Source organism: Octodon degus, unplaced genomic scaffold, assembly GCF_000260255.1.
Source record: "Octodon degus isolate 3935 unplaced genomic scaffold, OctDeg1.0 scaffold00006, whole genome shotgun sequence".
Lineage (NCBI taxonomy): Eukaryota > Metazoa > Chordata > Mammalia > Rodentia > Octodontidae > Octodon > Octodon degus.
The window spans coordinates 25114969-25122123 of NW_004524582.1; the positions used below are offsets into that span (position 1 = coordinate 25114969).

The window sequence follows — 7155 nt, forward strand, 5'->3', positions numbered from 1 at the left end:
TCCCACAAGTTCCTTCCATGATGTTTCACCCCCTCAAAGGCCCAGAGCAATGGAGCCACAGGAGCATGGAATGAAGCCTTGGAGCCGGGATCATCCAGTCCTCCTGGTCCCAATGACGGGAAGCTGACTGCAGAGAGGAAGCACGGGCGAGCCTGGGAATGCAGCTTGGAAGGGCTGATGGAGTTGATGGTGGAGTTACTTTCAAAGCTAGCTTTCAAGTAGCTGGTCTCCGTGCTTTCTGTAACTATAGACTTCTTTGAGTGTAACCTTCTGTAGTTTTCCGTAACATATCTCTACGAAGAGAGTAAAGGCTTTTTAAAAGGATCCTGAGAATTTGCATAGTTCAGGGATAACAAAGCAAATACATTGTTTGATCTATTATGCTTAATTTTAAGGCCAGCGTTGCTAGGGCTGCCATTACTGACACTTTTTTTTTTTTTTTTTGTGGCCAGCTCTGCCTGCCCTGGGGGTGGGGCTGGTGTGGCATGTGGTGCTGTGGATAGCATCCCAGGCCCTGCGCTTTGCCTGAGCTTGCCTAAGCAGGCGCTTTAGGCTGCTGAGCTATCTTGCAATCCCACTACAACTTCTATGCAAGCTACTTTCTATCGCTATTCTTCTACCTCTAAAATGCTGACTACTCTGCAATGGTTATCTTTGCCAAGCAGTGTTTTAATATCTTTCTATATTTAAGGCAGGGAATTGTGTACTTTTAAGAAGAAAATGTCAAGAATATGGACAAAAAGGTGATTATTTAACCAGAAAAATTTCAGTTAATAAAATTATTAAATTTTAGTCGGCGACCGCAAGCTGTGGGAAATGGTGGAATATTTGGCTTCCATCTTCGGCATCGAAAAAGACAATATCAGCTGCTCATTTTTTTGCCAGAATTGGAACATGTCGCCGTGGAGACAGGTGCTCTCGGTTGCACAATAAACCGACCTTTAGCCAGACCATGTTGACTCAAAGCATCCATCGCAATCCCCAAGACCGAGCACAGACGGCTGCCGCTCACTCTGCGGCGAGCGAAGAGGAGACGCAGGAGCACGGTGATAGTTCCTTGACAGCTTCACAGAGCTGGAGGAGAAGGAGAGGAGAGGAGCGTCTGTGACCACCTTGTGCGGAACGTGTACGTCAAGATCCACCGTGCGGAGAACGCAGGGAAGGCTGTGATTGACCTGAATAACCGCCGGTTTAATGGACGGCCAATTCACACCGAGCTCTCACCCGCGAACCACTTCAGGGATGCTTGCTGCTGTCAGTACGAAACGGGGGCGTGCACGCGAGGAGGTTTCTGCAACTTCTCGCACCTGAAGCCGATTTCCAGAGAGCTGCGGCGAAAGCTGTACCAGGCGGTGCTGCAGGAAGCATAGATCAGGGTCTTGGTCTGCAGGAAGCAGAGCTCTCGGTGTGGGGACCACGGTCGTGGTGGAGGCTTCAGTGGTGGTGGTGGTGGCGGCGGCGGAGGTGGCGGAGGTCAGAGCTGGAGGGAGCCCGGAGGAGGTGGAGAGATCGGGAAAGATCTGGGCGATTCTGAGCCATGACATTTTTACTGTATGTCAGCTAAAAAGTGTTGTAGTTGATTGACCAAACCAGTTCATAAAATTGGAATTCTTCTTAAACAACAACAACAACAACAACCCACAAAGATGGGTTTCTGAATAAAATTTGTAGTGATACAGTAAAAAAAAATTATTAAATTTTAAATCAACCTGATAATTGAAGTTCTAATTATGAGTGTAGGCCTTGTGTTTTCCTTTCCTTTATGGCTTCTGGTAGTATTTGTTTTTGCATGATAATCATCTATTTCAACATAATTATGATCTTGTTTTCTTTTGGTCAATGACAAAATATTTTCTTTCTGAAATGCTTTGTATAGCATTTTTTTCTACTAAATAATTTCAATGGTTCGGTAGTGGATGTGCTCCGAGTACACAATTCCTTGAAGCCATGATGTCTTCTTATAGTGCCTCAAATGCAATTTAATCCCTTGCAATTGAAAGTCTCTGTGGCTCTTCCCATTTCCTTGTTTCAAATGAGTCCTCTCCCATCTCCTCCTGGCCACTTCAGGGCACAGTCTTATAAATTGCTCAAAAGCCTTCGGTCTTGCAAACCATTTCTTTACTTGAGGTCTGACTTAAATACTGCTTTACCTCCTAAACGTGTGCTCCACTTACCGTCCTATGTTTGCAGGCTTAGTGTTATAAATATGGCTCACTGTGTGCTGATCAATGCTCCTCACTCAGACACTGCTTGAGAGGAAAGGATTTTGTGTTCCTGACATGAGATGCACTGCCTGACACACAGTGGTATTAGGAAATACCTGTGGAATGAATGATTAAGTGAATGATGAATGACACTAGATTCAGGAACCACTCTGAAAAGGGATACGATCCATTTTCACTGCGTGAACTGTTCTATTAACAGATTTCATTTGATTGTGCTGCAGTGCTTTTTTCATCTCCAAGTTCAGTTCCATGAAAAAGAATTATATGTTATATGTATGTCAGACTGGCTGCCTCATTGCTTGCCACGGCCTCAGGGACAGTGGTGGAAATATTTTACTCAATTTGGCAGAACTGAAAGAGTTAGATTGGAGAGCACATCAAACATCAGCGGCTCGATGCAGGGAGCTGGAATTTTTATTTCCAGTCCAAGAACTGAATATGTTCTAAGGGCGGAGTGGACAGAGTGTCATAACTTCATGTGAGACTCTTGGATGGCAGGACTGTGGAGAGGCAGCCTCCATCCATGCTGAGTGGTGTGGGCTCAGGGGAGGCACTGTGGGCCCAGAGCTGGGGCAAGTCTCCTTCTGCTTGAGTCATCCTGGTGGTAGCTCCCTCAGACTCATGGTGCCTTGGATGGTTTCCTTCTCTCTGGAATTAAATGTGTATATTGGCCCAGGCAGAGGAGGCAGCAGCGCGCTTGGCTCAGTGGATTCCTGGAGGAATGCTACAGCTAATTGGGTAAGAAAGTTTGAAAGAAGTAACTTAGGAGAACAAGACGTTGTCATTAAAGAAGTTGCCTTTAAATGAAGTTGCCTTCCTTTACCAAGAAGACATAGTTTGGTTTGTCTAGAGTAGTATGGGCTGAGAAGCACTGTTCAGAAGAAACCCTGCAGTATTATGAATACCACAGCCAGGAGGGGTTGTTGGGGTTCAAGAGATGAGGTATAGTAAGCACTGGCTCAGCCCCATTTTCTTCACTAAGAACTAAGATGAAAGAGAACACCTCATCCTCTGTTTTTTGGCTACCAACAAATCTTCCTTTGTGAAATGTTCAGGCATTCTCCTCCTCCCCAACCCCCACATTTCCATGAGGCTTATTGGACTTTATTTTTGAATTGTGAGTAGTGCTCCATGTATTTTGAATGTTATCCTTTGTTCATGTTTATGTTGGAAACCTTTTTCTCCTATGGTATAGCATGCTTAGCTATTACTTAAGGCTTAATTTTGATAAAGGTTTGTCTTTGATGCCCAGTACTTCTATAATTCTGCCCAAAATCTTTCCCAGGCCAAAGTCATGAGGCTAATCTCCTATACTTCATAGTTTGCCTTTTGCCTTCAGGTCTTTAATCTATTTGGAGTTATTTTTCTTGTGTAACATGAGGTAAAGTTTTGCAACTTCTGCCTTAGGAGTACCTATCCGCTCAGTGCAATTTATTTAATGCTTTTTTCTCCCCTCTCATTGAGTTGCCTTAACTGTTTTATCAAAAACAATCAAATGTAGAAGAGGTGTGAGTGTATTAACTACTCTGTTCTTATACTCAAGGGCAAAGCTTCACATTGACTGATTTTTGCATGTTAAATCAACCTTACATTTCTTGAATAAATTCCTCTTAATCATGATTCATCATCTTTTCAATATATAACTGATTTGAAATACAGTTATAATTACTAGTATAAAATATAGTTATAATTGCTAACATCCCTAATATTTTCAGTATATCTTTTCTATGTTCCCATGAAATATTGCCCATTTGTTTTTTCTGCAGTATCATTGAGTGCTTTGAAGTTCACGGCAATTTTGAACTCATAAAATAAATGCAAGATGAGTAGGAGAACAGTCTCGCCCTTATCCAGAGTTGCACTGTCTTAGGTTTCAATTCGCTACGGCAACCTGGGCCTGAAAGTGTTAAAAGGAAAGCTCTGGAAATAAGCAGTTCATGAGTTACAGGTTGCACGGTGTTCTGAGTAGCATGAGGGATTCTTCCGTGGCTCGGCTCCATCCTTCGGGTCAGGAGTGTCCTTTGTGAGTTGTATCCGCTCTGTAAATGCAGCACCACCTACCCCATACTTGCTCAGTAACCACCTTGTGGATCAAATCAGCTGTCATGGTAGTGCAGTTCTTGTGTTCGGTTGTCACTTATTTTTCTTAATAATGGTCTCAAAGTGTGAAAGTAGCTTACTAACATCTAGATGTACCAAGAGGAAGCCGCAAAGAGCTTCCTTTGAGTGGAAAAGTGAAACATCGGGGAGAGATTGGGAGGGTACATTCACATATAACTTTTACTTAGTATATGATTGTAATAGTTTTATTTATTATTAGTTATAGTTGCTATTATCTTACTGTGACTTTTTTTGGGGGGGTATACTGGGACTCGAACTTAGGACCTTGCACTTTCCAGGCAGGCGATTATGTCACTGAGCTATACCTCCTGCACAACTCTGACGATTTTATCAGTTAAACTTTATCATAGGCATGTGTGTATAGGAAAGAAAACATAGTATAAAGAGAGGGTGTTCAATGTCATCTTTGGTTTTAGCTTTCCCCTGGGACATTGGAATGTGCCCATTTTGAAAATGATATAATTGCATTTCTTCTTGATGGAATTTACTATTTATACTGTGTGGTTCTAGAGCTTTCTGTATGATATGATTTTTAAACACTAGGAAAGAATTCTGAAGGTTTTTCTTTGCGGAGTTTCTTGTGAATGTGAATCCCAATCTTTCCCTACAGTAAGTATCAAGGCACTATGCCTTTTTAAATATTTTCTATGCCTTTCTAATATTCTATAATCTATTGACAAAGTTGGCACAAGATCATTCATAAAGATCATGTTATAGACTCTACTATTACTAGATGCCCATGACTGAGGTTGTGAGAAGCCATAGTAACCTCTAACCAGTCAGAAACAATGGGATACAGCACATGGGATGCAACTAAGAGAAGAAGAAACACCAGAGTGCGTTTCATGACCAGATGATAACAGAAGGAGGCTGGGACCATTCCGTGTCCTGTCTAAGAGGACTTCAGGTGGAAGTACACTTGGATGGCACACGGATGCAGAGCTTACCCTTAGGGACCTAGGATCGGTGGAGTAGGCAACTGAGGCTGAGGTATCACACACTGCAGAAAGGCTGTGGCCAGAGGGCCCAGCAGAGAAGATTCCAAACAATCCTCAGTGTACCCAGGGGAAAGACGTTTTTTGCCTATTTGTTCTTCAGAGATTGTGAAGCCACCTGCACAAATGACAGTATCTTTTATCTTCCTTTTCCCTTTGGCCCCTTTCTTTTTAACTGTGTAGAATACAGATTTGAAAAGTATTCTATTATTTCCCCAAATAGGTTTTCTGTGCTTTTACATAGCACTTTGGCCTCTTTACCTAAACCAATATTTGTCAGTCTTGTCACTTCATCATTCCATAGGCCTTGTGTGCTTTATGTTTAATTTCTTATTTTGATATTATAATATCTGAACATAATGATCTATCAACGTTGTCCTCAAGCCCTCATATTTTTCTTCCACATTATCTAGTCTACTGAATTTTTTATTTGACTTATTGGGCTTTTCATTTTCAAGATTTCTGTTTGGTTTCTTTATAGAATCTCTCTAGTGAATTGCTTGTTCACGTCATAAATTGCCTTCTTTAGTTCACTTAGATGTTCATTTGTGTCTTCTTTAAAGTTGGCTATCACTTTTCAAATCAGTCTTTTGAATTCTTGGACATTTTGTGTACTTCAGCATTTTTAGATGCAGTTATTGCAGAGGTACAAACTTTTGAAGGAGTCAAGATGCCTTGTTTTTGAAATATTTCCTGTGTTTCTATGTAGAGATGTGTGCATCTCACACTTTCCTGTGCACATTTAGTAAACAGCCTTCTCTTCAAGCTTTGATCCCCAGAATCACTCAGAGAGAGTAAACAAGCTACAGCAGCAGACCTAGCACAGGGAGAAACCACACATAGAAATACAGCAAAACAAACAAACAAACAAACAACAGCTTAAATAAATAACTGGGTCAGTAGATAGCAACAGAAACTAGTAGGGCAAAGGTAGTACAGAATACATTTGCAAGATGTAGGGTGGCAGCGATTGAGCAGAGGAAAAGGATGAAATGAAAAAGGGCAGAGAACAAACCCCTCCTCCTCCAGTGATAGCTACTTGTTTTGACTTTCGTGGGATAGAGATGGAAAGAGAAATCTGAACCTGAGTGAGGATTGATGTGTTCAGCAGTGTTCTGGCCAGACACTGTCAGAAGACAAATAGTGGTTGCGACTTCTCTTGATATAGTTGGTGACCTACAAAGTGAAATATAAAATTATTTTTACCAGCAATCCTCATCTTCTCCTTCTGGGTGACTTTGAAAAGGATCATTAAAAAAAGGAAGCTTCTTAGAAAGTCTCTTCAGGTGAATTTCACTAATCTTATTGGTTGCACTTTGAAAATGCTTCTCCATAATTAATAGTAATTCCCGGTATTTTTCTCTAATCTGTAGATCAGATGAATTGTGACAGTATCTTTCATAATTTAACAAAAGTTTAAAGCTCATTGGCTTGGAAATTCAAAGATTTTACATATCTTCTTGCTACAGTTTCATGAGACCCATCTTTTTGTTGAAGAAGTTGGTTATCAATCTGATTCTTGGCTTTAAAGGCCTCAGTCAATGACCTGGGGAAGAATTGTGCAGTTGATTTGGTGTCAGTGGTGGTAGGTATTCAATTTAATGATTTGGAATTTCCTCTTCAGTCCTGAGGCTCTTTATTCTCAAGGACAAGGGTGGAAAACGGAACAGTATTAAAGAATCCCACTAACTGCCTAGTGGTGTGTGCGCCACACTGGAAGCTATCTCTGGTGACTCCTGTTTTGTAAACGACCTCTTTTGTCTATTTCTTGGGTAAACCTACCACATTTCACTTGGAAAGACAAATAGCACTGA

The 7155-nt window shown here is 41.4% G+C and overlaps 1 pseudogene; it reads left to right on the plus strand.

Annotated features, from left to right (window-relative positions):
* Window positions 1-816: 816 nt before the first annotated feature.
* LOC101575493 lies at window positions 817-1534 on the plus strand (annotated as a pseudogene).
* Window positions 1535-7155: the final 5621 nt, after the last annotated feature.